This window comes from Equus caballus, chromosome 21 (genome assembly GCF_041296265.1).
Source record: "Equus caballus isolate H_3958 breed thoroughbred chromosome 21, TB-T2T, whole genome shotgun sequence".
Taxonomy (NCBI): domain Eukaryota; kingdom Metazoa; phylum Chordata; class Mammalia; order Perissodactyla; family Equidae; genus Equus; species Equus caballus.
Genome location: NC_091704.1, coordinates 15,020,594 through 15,035,818, shown reverse-complemented (window position 1 = coordinate 15,035,818; position 15,225 = coordinate 15,020,594). Strand labels below are relative to the sequence as shown.

The 15,225-nt window shown below is 51.6% G+C and overlaps 1 pseudogene; it reads right to left on the bottom strand.

Annotated features, from left to right (window-relative positions):
* Positions 1 to 3,913: 3,913 nt before the first annotated feature.
* Positions 3,914 to 14,794, bottom strand: LOC138919902 (cytochrome P450 4F11-like; annotated as a pseudogene).
* Between the last annotated feature and the right edge of the window lie 431 nt (positions 14,795 to 15,225).

Here is a 15,225-nt window from a genome sequence, read left to right as displayed (position 1 = left end):
CTTTTCTGAGCAAAACACAGCATCCAAATGTCAACCATGAAAAGGTTTACAAATTGGCATAAAAATAAAATATTCTCTACGGCAAGAGACCAAAATCAAAGGCAGATAAGTAAGAAAGAAGCAACAGAAGCAGATCCAATGTTTTCCTCTTATTTATCATCGTACTAGAGATACGAGCTAATGCAATTAGACAAGGGAAAAAAGGATGTAATGCAGTTTGAAATGTGGGGGTAATTGTGTCATTTTTGTCAAAGAGTGATTTTATGCTTAGAAAACAGAAGAGAATCCACTGGAAAATTTTATAAACAGTGAAAATTCGGTAAGGGGGCTGAATTCTTTTTCTTCAACCCCTTTCTTGTTGTGCTGTGATTTGAATTTTTAATAGCTGATACAGTTAACTGGTTCTACATTGGAAAACTACAACATACCGTCCCTATGGCCCAACACCACTCATTACACTCCTCACAGTTTGCTGAGATTATTTTTTTATGTATCCTTCTAGAGTTGCGATTTTTGCATCTTAAAAATTTACATAGTCGAGGGGCTGGCCCCGTGGCCGAGTGGTTAAGTTCGCACGCTCCGCTGCAGGCGGCCCAGTGTTTCGTTGGTTCGAATCCTGGGCGCGGACATGGCACTGCTCGTCAGACCACGCTGAGGCAGTGTCCCACATACCACAACTAGAAGAACACACAACGAGAAATATACAACTATGTACTGGGGGGCTTTGAGGAGAAAAAAGGAAAAAATAAAAAATCTTTAAAAAAAAATTACATAGTCAGGTTGTAAACTATCATAATCTCAATAAAAAGTTAAAGATAATTATATAGTAGCATACTATATATTATACACTGCTCTGTATGTTTTTCATTTAACAATATATCAATCTCTTCGTGTCTGTCTCCTGGGATTTGTGTCAAAAATACGGCCTTCCTGGGCCAGCCCCAGGGCATAGTGGTTAAGTCCAGCCTCCTCTACTTTGGCAGCCCCAGGACAGAGGCCAGGATCCCTGGCGGGGACCTACACTACTTGTCAAGCCATGCTGTGGCAGCACGCCACATACAAAATAGATGAAGACTGGCACAGAGGTTATCTCAGGGCTAATCTTCCTCAAGCAAAAAAAGAGGAAGATTGGCAAGAGATGCTAGCTCAGAGCGGATCTCACTCACCAGAAATAAAAAATAGCACCTGCCCCACCCTGGAACTATAAAATAATTTTCCATGGTTTCCTCTAGAGCTTTTAGACTCTTTTATTGTTTATTTTCAATCTTTGATTCATCTGTATCTTATCTTGTTATGAGATGTGAGAAGCAGGTTGAATTAACTGTTTTCCAGGTAGCTTCCCAGTTGTTCCAAGAGCTTTAATTAAATGATCGTGATTTTTCCTACTGACACAAGACTCGCTATTTGGCATTTACTCTGTTCAGTAGGCACAAAATTTATATACATAAATGATTGGCTTTTCTATGTAGAAATAACAACCAGTTAGAAAAGATAAAAGAAAAGATGATAATAATAATAATATAAAATCTGAATTAAACAGCGATGAAAGTGAAATCTGTATATTCCAAATGAATTTATAAACTTCTCTCAGTCCAAATAGAAGATATGATTCACAGTAGCAACAAAAGATTCTAAGGGTTATGGTAGCAAAATATGCAAAAAATCTCTATGCAAAAACTTTAGACTCTATTAGGTGACTAAAGATATTTTGAATATCCAGAAATGGATATCCATTCCACACTCTGGGATAGTGTGTGTTAATATTGTGCAATAATCCGTTTTCCACAGGCCAATCATACATTCACGTCAACCAGCAGAGTATATCCAATTCAAATGAAAATCCACCTGACCTTTTCAGAAACTTGGTAAACTTACTCTAAAAGTTTTCTTCTGGAAGAATAAAAGGTCATGAAGAGCTGGGTCAATTTAAAATTGAAAGATGAAAGAGAAGGAACTCTACCAGATATTAAGACCTATCACAAACAGGCAGTACTGAAAAAAAACAGTGTGGCACCTCTTCAATGACGGGAAAATAGACCCATGGAACAGAATAGAGAGCTCAGAGACAGACACGTGAATAAGTGAAAACTTCACCTCTGGTAAAGGAAGCCCACAGAACCCTAGGGTACGCATGGAGGGAATGTCTGCAAAAGAAAATTCTGACAAATTTGACTTTATGAAAATTAGCCAAAAGTACCCAAACAGATGTAAGGTGCAACACGTGAGTTTAGTTAACAATACTGTATTACATATTTGAAAGCTACTGAGAGAGTAGATCTTGAAAGTTCTCATCACAAGAAAGAAAAGTTTGTAACTGTGTGTGGTGATGGATGTTAACCAAACTTACGGTGTCAAGGATAACACTAGTCTTCTCTGTAATGTCTCGTTTAGTGCCATAAGAACTTGTTCTCATCATCGTTTATCTCATTCAAAACTACTTTTCCAAAACTCATTTTTTGTAAAAACGTAGAGAGTTCAAAGTTACACTTTCAATGTGCAGTCCTGAACTCCCACCTGGACAGAGACAGAAAGAGAGGAATCATATAAACGTGGATATAAGGATAGATGTCTTCTAAAAGGAGGTACAGGAAATCCTTGACAGGAGTTGTTGCTAGGGTGTGGATTAAGAAGGAAGTTAATTTCTATTATAAACTCTTTTGCACTCTTCGTTTTTACCAAGTGCATAATTTTGGTTAAGTCTTGGATTAAAAAGAATAAAAGTATTTCCCTACCTCACAGGACCGCTGTGCTGAGCAGGACTTGGAGTGAACACTTCCTCCAAAACGCCTGTCCAGTCCAACGTCTCCTCACCATCCCCCAGCCCCTGGCCTGGCTCAGGCCTCAGATCTCCTCCATCGGCCGGATCCTACAGCTTGTCCTATCCAGTAGGCCCCCCTAGCCCTAGAAATCTCTCTCTGCTACACAGATCTCACCTGTCCTCCTCCTGCTCAAACACTTTCCTTGGTTCCCCATTGCCTTTGAGTTAAAAATTGAGCCCTTAACATTTCACTAAAGTCTTCCACAACCAGCCTCTCCTGCCATCTCCCAGCCTCATCATCTCACCATGAGTTAGTCTCTCTCGCTCTTTCTCCCACCCTTCCCGTCTCCTTCCCTTCCTTTGTCCCTCCATCCCCCACTCTCTCTCTCCCTCTCTTGCTCCCTCCTTCCCTCTCCTTTCTCTCTCTCTCCTTCCCCCTCCTCCCTTCTATCCCTCTCTCCTCCTCTTTGTCTCTCTTTATCTTTCCCTCTCTGCTACCTTCCCTCCCCCTCTCCCTGTGCCCTTCCCCTCCCCTTCAATTTTCCCCACTCTATCTTCTTGACAGAACCGCACACAACTACACCCAAATGTCTACTGATCAGCATTCAAGGTCTCAGCTGAGAACTCTCTCCACCCTCAGTCTTGCCTGTCCTGCTCTGAACACAGGCCCTGCCCATGTGGACTGGGAGTGTCCTGACCTGAGACGATCCCCCACCAGGCTGGGAGCTCCTGGAAGGCACAGGCCAGGCCTGGGTGCTTCCCAGGTCTCCAGGACACAGGATACGGCTGGGAAGAGTTGGGGACGGCAAGAATTGGGGATGGGCAGGCAATGTGGCAGTGTTTGCCAAAAGGGGACTGGATGGATGAAGGTGGAGGTGTTCGTGGGAAAAAGTTGAGTGACTTCAATCCTCAGGTGTCCCCTGTGAACCCTGGACTGAAAAATATGATAGGAGTTAGGAGCCCAGCAAACATCCAGGTGGTGCAGATGTTTGAAAGAATGTGATTTCAGAGAGAAAAGTAACGGAGCAGAAGGGAGGTTCACTCTCTGAACGTGTCCTGAGGGGCATGATCTGTACTCACACATTGCACTAGTTCACTCACCCACCCAGATCTTCTACTCAGAAGGCTTTTCCCTGTCCTTAACGACCCGTGTTGGGTACCTGACCCCACCTCTGGGCTCTGCTCCTATTCCCACTAAGCAAAAATCACAGAATGGACGATAAGACCTTCCCACTCCCAGCTGGGGAGCAGAGCCAAGGAGAGGGTTTCAGGAACAGACCATGTGCACCTGCACTCACCACTCAATCTCTTTAGGCTCGCGGTCCCTCAGGAGCTCTCACACCTCATGCCGGCAGCACTCCTGGTGCTCTGGGTGCCTCGCAAGGTTGTACAGGACCCAGGATAAGCCACTGGCTGTGGTGTCATGTCCTGAGAGGCAGCCAGACAGCTTTGGGTCTCTGGGCGGCTTCAGCACCCTGATTAATGCCCTCATGGAGGATGGGGGACTATGGGCTGGTCCCGGGTCCACCAACCAAATCCCTGGAATAGAGAGACCCCTTCCCCTTCTGTATTCTCACCCGCAAACATAAAGCTTTCAGCTTCAGCTCGGATGTCCTCATCTGACAGTTCCTTCCCGTCTTCATCCTGGAGAGAAAGCAAGACCCCCCACATCACCGGCTCCTAGGGGCCCTGAGGCAATCTCTGAAGCTCCATCATCCACCCAGGACCCCAAGCCAACCCTGCACTCCGGGACCTCCCTTGGTCCCTATCCCCAGAGGCCCCACCCTGCAGGCCTCCTCCTTGGCATCCTCGCCTCCTCTCTTGTCCCTGGTGGGGCAAATCGATGATCCATGAACATTTCCATTGTCCTACGTGATGAGGGCTTTCTGAGAAAAATTTATTGGCAACCCAGGCTGCAGGATGATTGACTGGCAACTTGCCTTGGAAGTTAGAGATTGACCATTGCTCCAGAGCCATTTGCTCACATTCTGGGAGATTCCTTATCTCCCCTGGAGATAACTCTACAGAACCTACAAAATTTGCCTTCTCACTGAAGATCTGCTTCTATTCCAGAACATCCCGTTTCTCCTCCTCTCCTTGTCTCTCTCACCATAAGGAAGAAAGGACAGATGAGTCAGCCCTCGTAAGTTCCAAGGTTCATACTGTGGGGACACCTCTCTCATGATGCAAGCATGGTGGCACGCACAGGCAAAAGCATCATGCCACCCTCAGAGGAACTTGGGAATGGGGAACCAGAGCCACACTTCTTCTCTGGCTACTGTTACTGCTGTGGGCAATTCGTGGGCTGCTCTGACCCAGGCTTCTGAGGTATATATATGTGTAGTCTAATATATATATATATTAGACTTAATAAGTTAGTTATATGTCTATCTATATATGACTAATGTATTAAGTAAAGTCCCAGGCCCTGCCCAGCATCAGTTTCAGACTCAGCAGTCCCCCGGAGCCTGCATTCCACACAGTCATCTCTAAAACATACTCCTGACCCATCCCTCCCTTCCTCAAGCACCTTCCATGCCTCCTCACTGCCCTCTGGATCAAGTCCAAGTTCGCCTATCTGACATTTGAAATCAAGGTCCATCGTCCCTCTTGAATTCAGGTCCCAGAGAAGCCCACCTTGGCCAGCAGGAGCACATCGATGAAGTCCAAAGTCTTGACCTTAGCTTTGGTCTTGAGGAGGACATCAAGACCCTGATCGGGGAGGGTGCAGTGCCACTCCTGGATGATGGCATCTGTGAAGTCGTGCACCAGGCGACAGGCCCTACGGAAGCACCGTCCGTCAGGGGTGAGGTGGTACAGGGAGTCCATACAGGAAGATCTGCACATTCCGCTTTGTCACAAGGGCACTGAGCTCCAAGATGGAAGAAATATATTCACTAGACTTCCTGCAGGATGCGGGCATGAAGAGAGGCAACGACTTAGCTCACCTGAAGCCCAGGAAGCACCTCTCACCAGAAACCAGGCCCTACCAGCCATGGGGAAACTGAGTCTCCTGGAACAGATGGCCCCACAGATGGATGGTGGGGATGATCCAGGAGACATGGCTCTCCAGTCTTTCTTCTCTCCCTGCTTCCTAGTCTCTGTGAGCTGCCTCCATGTGCCAGGTGCCCAGGGCACAGCTGAGACATCATGCTTCTCTCCTCTCTCTCCTACCAATATCTGCCCCTTCTCCTTCCAAAACCGTCCACACAGCTCAGACCTTGTCCTCTCCCAACTGACAATGGACCTAGACCCTCCTGAGTGTCCATGCATCCAGTGTCAACACCACATGTGTCTACATGACAGTCTGTCTTCTCTAGAGTCAGACGTCCAAGCTCAGCTTTGACCATGACCCTCATCAGCTTAAACACCTTCCATGGCTCCCTGGAAACCTCAGGATCAAGTTCATAGCCGTTTGCTTGGCTTTTGAATGTCATTAAGATCTACCCCAGCCTACACCTCCAACCTCGCTTCCCAGGCATCTCCTCATTGTTGCACACGCTCTGCTCATCCTAGCCTCCATTCCCGTATCAAACATTTCTACCTACCCGAAAGGATTGCTCTCTGTTTTTTCCCTTTCCTGCACTTTGGTGTCCAGCTTGAACCCTTCTCACCCAGGAAGGCCCTTCTGATTGTCGGGGTCAGTCCTCCCTCCATCTATTCTCTTGCCTCTATGGCCCATGTTCCCAGGCCCTGGGCAAGGACTCACTCCTCGCAGTTGCTGTCGAAACTGAAGACACATTTCTGCAGACTGTCAAGGGTCATGAGGCTGATGTGCTCAAACATGTCCAGATGGGCACTTCCCTCTGAGGCCAGGCGCTTCCACTTGGCCTGGACACAGAAGGGGCCGAGGTGGGGCTGGGATGGGCCTCCCCTGAGCCCCGCCCCAACCCAACACCAGGATGGGCTCCCCTGACCCGGCCTCTTGGCCCCAGGAACCTGTCCCCTGGAGGACCAGGCATGAGTGCTAGTAGCCACTGTTACTGTGAGGACATGAAGACCCCACAGCTGGGGGTCAGGAGACCTGCGTTCCAGTCCTGGCTCTGCCTGCTACACTCTGTGTGCCCTTGGCCAGCTCACTGCCTTCCTCTGGGCTCCACTTGTCAAATCCTCAGTGACAGGTCTGATAACATGCTTTGTTGTCAGACAAACCAGGTTGGAATCCCAGCTCCACTTGTTAGCTCACTTGCCATGTGTGTGAACTCGAGCAACTCCCTAACCTCTCTCAGCCTCAGTTTCACCATCTGCAATGGGGAAAAAGAATCTCCACCTCACAGGGACATGAAAATTAAATTAGACAGCACACATCATGGAATTGCCATGTAACCTCTGGCATATAGAATGTGCTCAATAAATGCTAGCTTTCATCATCTTATTGTTATAAATTGTCTAGGAGACTGTCCCCTATGTTGGTAGTGGTAGTCCTCCATGGGCCCTGAGCACCCTGCACATTCTTGCTGGGTATGCCAAAAACACAAGGCCCTGATGTTCTTTACCTGGGCCATTTCTCAGAGTTGTGTGTGCAGCAAACAATGTGGAGGGAAGAGGAAATGTCTCCCCCTGGGCAAATATCAGGCTTGCTTCCACTTGCTATGAAACTCACACTGTCCCTAAATCTAGTACTCCTCTTGTGCATTAAAACCTACTGCATGAGCAGGCATCCATGGAAGCCCACCTGTGCCATCCTCATGGGATTTGGTGATTTGGAGAAAGAGTGCAAACTAACAATAGGCACACGCCACTTGCTGAGCCATGAGTTGTAAAGTAAGAGTAACCTGTCCTTTGTCTGTGATTCAGGAGTCTCGTGTCTTCTGGCAGGATCCACAAAACAGTAATGAGCTTACTTGTCAGCTTGCAAGTATGGAAAAGTCCCAGGCACTTCACAAAACCCCCACCTCCAATGCTTCACCTCCCTACAACCACCCTTTGCAACGTGCCTAGAAACTTCCATGAGCAGGAGGAGCCCATTTCACCACCCTTTCATTCTGGGCTGGCCTTTGGACTTGCTTTGGCCAATGTGGTAAAAATGACGAGTGATCATCCTAAACCTAGAGCTCAAGAGGCATTGCAGCTTCCTCTCAGCCTCTCGGAACCCGGCCTTTGCCGTGTGAACAGCCTGAAATGACTTCTGGAGGGAGGGAACCACATGAGAGGATTGTCCCAGCTGAGAGCATCCTAGACCAGCCTGCAGCCAACCAAGCCCCAAACACGTGAGAGGACTGAGCCCAGAACAGCAAAGTACCTGACCCACAGCTGATCACAGATACGTGAGTGACCCCATCCACATCCAGAAGAACAAGCTCACTGACTCGTAGACTTGTTAGCAATAATAAAACTTTATATATTGAAAAGTGGCTTGTTACTCCATATTCAGGACTCAACATGCAACATTCATCACTATCATCAACAGTGTCTCAGGATTCCAAGGCTTCTGAGAGGGAAACATAGAAACTAGCACATGAGCACCTACTATGTGCCAGGGACGTGGGTCCATTACATCATCTTGTCCATCCTGCAAAGTGAGGCTTATTATCCCCAGTTTACAGCTGAGGAAACCAAGGCTCAGAAAGGAGAAGCAATGGCCCCAAAGCTACCCAGAAGAGTCAGAATTCCAGACAAGATGTCTCTGAGCGCCCATTGCCCCCGAGGCTCCAGGTAGGATCTTGGGTTCAAGAGACTCACATGCATGATGTTCACACTGTCATTGAAAATCCTCACGTAGGACTTCAGGATGTTGAAGTGGAAGGCAGGTGTCAGCATGCGGCGGTGCCTGCTCCACTTGTCACCACCACTCAGAAGGAGCCCATCCCCTGGTAGGGGCAGCCACAGAGAGTGAGCAAGGGAGGGCCTTCCCCTGGGCCCCAAGGTTGTCCCCAATCCCCTCACACGCAGTTACTCACCCAGCCAGGGCTTCAGGAAACTGTAGAAGACCATGTCCTTAGGCGCGATGGCAGCTGACATGAGAGATAAGCCATCAGGGCCCATGTAGCGGAGGAGGGGAGGGACTTTTGAGGCAAGGTGGGGCCCCAGCCAGGGGTGTGCACTCCCCCTCCATGCCCAGCATAGCAGGAGTTGGGGCAAGGGCAGAGGAATCTAGGAGAAGGGGCAGGGGAAAGGGGGCCAAGACCAGGCAACAGCACAGACTATAGCAAAGGCAGAGCCCACAGACACACCCCTACGTGCTTAGATGCATCCCAACATGGCATAACATGCCACAGCATGGCTCAGTGTGGCTCCTACAGGGTCCAACATGTTCTAAACACCCAAGCACAGCCAAGAACTCTACAAAACGCCTTCACAGGGACCTGGGACACCGTGTCTGCCCAGCTGTCACATCTCCTGGGACATCTGACATGGCCTCACCATGCACTAACATGTCCTGACATGAAACAACATGCATGACACACCCTGACATCACACAACGTGCTCTAAAATGGACCGAAAGATAACCTCAGCATATCCTACAGACAGGACTTACATGTAGTCCCATTAATGTCACAGACGTGGACCAGACATGACCCAGAAATATGCTAAGACCTGCCTCAGACAAGACTCGCATAAGGTCTCAGGCATTTCTCAGAAGGACCCAGGTCCCAGAGCTCAGACAAACCCCAATTTGGCCCAGAAATGACCAGCAGGAGAACCAGACACACTCAAGGGGCATCAGACAAAACCCAGACAGATTCCAACACACCTCGAATGTCCTTGGCCACAGGCGAGCCCCAGTCATGACTGAGACCATCCCCATTTGATCCGAGGAGCAAACATATACCAGCTGTAACCAAATATAATATATACCAGGTGTAGCCAAGTGTAACTTACACCACTGTTACCAAAGGTATCATATACCAGCTGTAACCAAGTGTAACATATGCCAGCTATAACCAAATGTAACATATGCCATCTGTAACCAAGTGTAACATATGCCAGTTGTAACCAAAGGTATCATACACCAGTTGTAACCAAGCGTAACATACCAGCTGTAACCAAATATAACATATGCGAGCTATAACCAAGTGTAAACATATCAGCTGTAATAAGTGTAACATATACAAGCTGTAACTAGGATCCAGGTAGAAACACAACTGTGACCAGACGTGGCCATACAGCAGACAGCACACAGATACAGCCTCAGCGTGAGCAGACATGACCACGTGTCCGGCAGGTGGGGATCCAGGTAAGACAAAAGCAGTCATCTCCAGAACAGGCCCTCCTGTCTGCACCGGGTCACCTGCCCAGCTGGGGGCGGCTCAGAGACCTCAGCAGCAGGCAAGCTGTGGCCAGCGGGGTGTCTACCTGGAGCAAAGAGCACCGGCTTGATGCAGGTGGGGTGAAAGATGTGGATGACTGCATGCCAGGGCCCCACCCACCAGCAGCACACGTCCCCATAGGTCCTCGCCAGGCTCTGTGTACAGGAGACCTTCCTCTGAGCTCCGAATCTGGAGAGGAGCAAAGAGGAACTGAACCACTCTTCCAGGTGGCCAGAGGGAAGGACCTGCAGGGAAGAGACCTAGACCTGAGCCCCGCGAATCCCACCCAGCAGTTTATCCTTCTCCGGGGGTCCTTCCCCACACCTTCCATACACGACAACTGAGGTCCCTCAGTTACAGGAACACAAAGGGTCCTTCCCCATTTGAATCCCGAGTCCATGTTCACCTGACCTCTCTCCTATCCCCATTTTCCGGATAAGGAGACTGAGGCTCTGAACGATATGAACTCACTTGCACACAGCCTTCCAGGTTGTAAGAGGCATGCCTAAGACCTGATCCCAGATCTGTCTGAATCAGGGCCTGAGTTCTTACCCATCGAACTGCCTTGAACCCCAGAACAATAGCTCTGAGAACCCTATGCCTGCCGATCCGGGCAATCGGAGTCACAGTGACTGGATGAGGAACTGGTCCTGTGACCTAAGCAGGCAAACTAAAGTGAGTCCTGCAGCTCTTCCTGGAACTGTTGGGAACGATCTCGTGTTTCCATGGGAGGTGAGCTTCTGGGACTCATCTTGACCAGCGTGAGACTGATGCCATCACAGAGGGACACAGAACCAACAAACGAAGACTGACTCCCGATGACACTGTCTGAGACCTGGATCCAGCCGCGCCTGAAGACAAGATCCCTGGCCTGAACAGTCAGTCGATTCCCTTTCTTTGCTTAGCCCATACAGGGTAGACGTTCCACCACTCACAGCTGAAAGAGACCCTGGCAGCCAGAGAAAGCCAGGGACCTGCCTAGAGTCGCCCAGCATTTTGCTGTTAGAGCCAAGGTCCCTGTCGGCTTCTGCCTGTTCCCCACTTCAGCCTGGTCCATCTGGAAGTCAGAATGGCAGGGGAACAACAGAAGGGAGCCTGGCTGGGGTGGGGTCTGCTTGGGGTGATTCCTGGGGCCTGGAGCAGGAGGGCCATGAGCTTGAAGAGGACAAGCCACAGGAGGGAGTAGAAGGAATCAACCCATCAGAGTTGGACGTCATGAAAATAGCAGCCCAGATCCTGCACCAGCTCAAGCCCTCAAGCTCTGGCCTGGGGGTGAGCAGGGCTGAGGCCAGACCTAGCAGGGGGCCTCAGATCCCATCTTGCCCACTGCAGCCCTCTGCTTTAAAAAATTTCAGCTCATTGTTTCAGACCCAGTTCCAGCAGCCCCTCCTCCAGGAAGCCTTCCAGCCTGACCCAGCAGAGACCTTGCTTCTCCGCTGGGCTGCCGCATTCATCTCCCTCCAGCCCATTCCTCACCACTCGAGATCGGGGATCACTCTGCCTAGATCTGTCTTCTAAGAGTGAAGATCACCCCGGACAGTGACTTGCATTGAAGCCTCTTGGGGCCCCAGGGGTTCCCAGGACAGCAGGGCAGGGGGCAAACAGCAGTGGAGGGAGGATCGGTGAGATGGGGGTTGGTGAAAACAGGAAGGAAAGAGAAAGACGACTGAGAGGAGAGGGGCAGAGGGCCGAGGGCCGGGGTCCTGCAGGGGATGCACAGAAGCTTGCAGGGAGGAGCTAGAAGCCCTTGGATGCACCGCGGCACCACCGCCACAAGCTCTGCATGGGTACATGAGGCGCTGAGGACAGTCCGGACCATGTCGGGGTGACAGAGATTGACAAGGGGTATGACCGGGCCCAGCCAGGTCACAAATCCCTGGGGGTAGTTGGCCACCAGCTGAGTAACAACTCTCATGCCTTGCTCAGTGGGGGTGACCTGCAAGCAAGGAGGGGCCGTCACTCCCCAGAAACAGCCATGGCATGTCCCCCCTGCAGCCTCTCATGTGGACGCTCTGTCCAGATTCTGCAGGGATGGGAGAATCTATGCTTCCTCCTGCTCCTTTCCTCTCAGGGCAGGAGGGTCCCTGAGGCCTCTCCAAGTCCCAAGGGAGCAACCAGGGCACAGGGAGAAGACACGCTCTGCACACAGAGGCCGACCTTGGCTCCAGAAGATGGATTTCCCTGATCCTGGGAGGGGTTGCAGCCACGGGGCGGCCACAGGGGGAGGCACTCAAGAGGGAGGTTTGTGAGCAGGAGGGTGGACTCAGGACTAGACCCAGGTGCTCATTCTCACATCCTTTTCAAGTCCTGACATGTCCAGGGGGTCTCTGGTTCCCCCAGTGGTGATGGGTTTGCAGACAAAGGACGTACCAGGCCAGGCAGACCACAGGGAATACATGTGAACTCTGAATATCAATCAGAGGGCTGCTCCCACCCCTTCTGATGGCCAGGCTCTGTGCATATGGCCTCCTGTCTGTCTCTCCATCTCTCACACTGCATCCTGTCTGTCTCTCTGTCTCTCCCAGTGGATCCTGTCTGTCTCTTTATCTCTCACAGTGGGTCCTGTCTGTCTCTCTGTCTCTCACACTGCGTCCTGTCTGTCATTATCTCTCACAGTGCGTCCTGTCTGTCTCTTTTGAACAGTGGACACACACATAAATAGTGTCCTTTACAAGTGAAAAAACTGAGACTATATACTCTAAAATGGGAACAAGTGGAGGGTTGGCTCCTGGTAAAGTGTCCTCTCCAGTCCTTCGGAATTCCCAAGCCTGACAACTACCCCCGGTGCTCCAGGCAGTTGAACATTTCACCTCTGACCCCTCCCTGCTCTCAAGGATGCTGAGACAAACACTCAAAGCACTTCAACGAATTGACCCAGAGAGGAATAATCACTCAGCCAAGGTAACACAGCGAGAGGGGCTGGAGGTGGGAAGAGTGTCCATGACGAGCCCCCACATCTGAGCCCTCAGAGCAGGAGGCAGACCTGCGGGAACCAAGGCATTCCCGCTGCCCCCAGGGCCCAGAGAACATCCCAAGACCCAGAATCCCAGGAATGCCTCACAATGAACTTCGGAACATCCCCCTTCTGAACTTTGTCACGAGAAGAGTAAAATCACAGGAAGTGCTCCCCTGAGCTGCGGCTCTCGCCCAGGGAAGGGAAGGAAAGCTGTGCTCATCCCTCAGCTGGCCCGGGGGATGGGAGGAGCGGGTGGTCAGCTCTGTGGCCGTGACGGACAGGGGTGAAGGCACGTTCTCCACCCAGGTCCTCAACACTTGCTGTGAGTGCCCGCTGTCCACCCGCCCCTGGGCTGGCCCTGCCATGTCTGCTCCCAGAGCTGCCATCAAGGTGGAGAGATAGATAATAAGTACTTGGACAATTAATGTTTAATTAAGCATGAGCAGGACCAAGTGAAAGGTCAAGGCCTGGGTGTGGGCAGGCAGTGGAACAGGCCTCTGAAAGGGAAATGAGTGGCCTAGATCCTCCAGGTTGGACAACGGGGCCCACTGGGACATCTTGGGGGGAAGAGCCAGATGAGAGGAAGGGGTCCCAGGAAGGGGTGGGGAGCTGTGCCCAGTGGGTGGGGGTGGAGAGGCCATAGCTAATTCCTGTGGGGAAACTGCAGCCCAGCGTGAGCAGACTCAAGGAAACGGGCCAGGCAGAGCCGACCCTGGACAGTGCCCCCAAGGCCATCTCAAGCTCAGCGGTGGAGACTGGGAATGTCAGGGGGTCTCGCTCTGTGCAGCCTGTGCTGTGAGCCCCTCAGAGCTGTGGCAATGGATCCGGAGCAGGCTTGGGGTGGGGGACAAGTATGTGGGAGCCCCTCAGAGCTGTGGAAATGGATCCAGAGCAGGCTTGGGGTGGGGGACAAGGACGTGGAAAAAGCCTGGGATGGCAGAGCAGAGGAACGAGTGAGTGAGCAAGGAGGGGCCGCATGGGCCTTCGTCTCACTTCCGCTCTCCTAGACCCCAGCCCAACCCTGAGCCCCATTCCTGACCCCTCGGGAAGTCCACCCACCCTGATGCCCCCGACCCCTCCTGCTGCCATACTCACCAGGCCCAGGTGACCCAAGAACCAGTTCCCTTTTGGGGGCTGCAGAAAGCATCGCAGGTGGCAGCAGTTGTCATAGAAGGTGTAGGTCCAGGCCAGGACGCGGGCCAGGAGCCAGGAGGCCCTGACCAGCAGCAGGAGCAGCCACGGGGAGGCTGCCACAGGCCTGAGCCCCAGCCAGGACAGGCTCAGCCACGGCATCCTGCAGGGCACACAGGGTGAAGGGCGAGCTCCTGGGGCCCAGGAAAAGAAAATTATTGGTGAGCTCCAGGCAGAGACAGACAGCTGACAAAGAAGGCGAGGACCAAGGGTGTGAGGGACAGGACAGGGAGGGGCAGGGATGGTGAGGGCTGGGACCAGGGCAGGGAGGGCTCAGAGAAGGGCTCAGAGAGGGGAGGGGGTGCATAGAAATCCAGAGGAAGAGAGAGAGACAAACAGAAAGACAGACAGACAGAGACACAGAGACAGAGAGACGGAGAGAAGAGATAAAGAGAGGAGAGACGAAGGAGGAAAGGCACAAACTGAATCAGTGGCAGGTTGCCAGAGGCGCCAGTTACAGGAAACCACCATCTCAGCCCAACTCACTCCCTGGAGCCACCCCTGCCCTGGGCAGTGCCCTCCCCACCCCAGGCCAGCACCTCCAGCCCTGGACCCCAGCCCGCACCTCCTGTCTGCAGCTGCACACAGCTCCTCTCCCCTGTTCCTGGGAAGTCTCAGCCCCTGGGCCCTGACCCGGGGAGGCTGGCAGGGCCTGGCTGGGGCAGCCAATCCCTATGCATCTACTTACCTCCTCCCCACCTGGCTGCCAGCCCAGAGGGAGGTGGGGGAGGGGAGCCAGTGTTGTCAAGAGAGGCCTATGAACCAGCTCAGGGTCACACAGCATGGATGCTGGCTCCTCAGGACTCAGCACCTTTCTTGTGGTGTGGAGGGGGAAAGTTGGGGGGTGGCCAAAGGTGACTCTGGACCCCAAGTTTACAGCTGCCCCTGCCCTTCCCAGTCCAAGGTGTGGGAGGTGAAAGGTTGCAATTGGGAGTTCAGGTGCCAGGTGAGCAAGGCCAGGCCAAGACTTATCCCCACACATGTCCTGGGCTCTTGTCCACATGAGGGGCCAGGAGGGCGTCATGCACTGTTTCTCAGTGCAGAATCAGGAAGCTCAGAGAGAGGAAGCC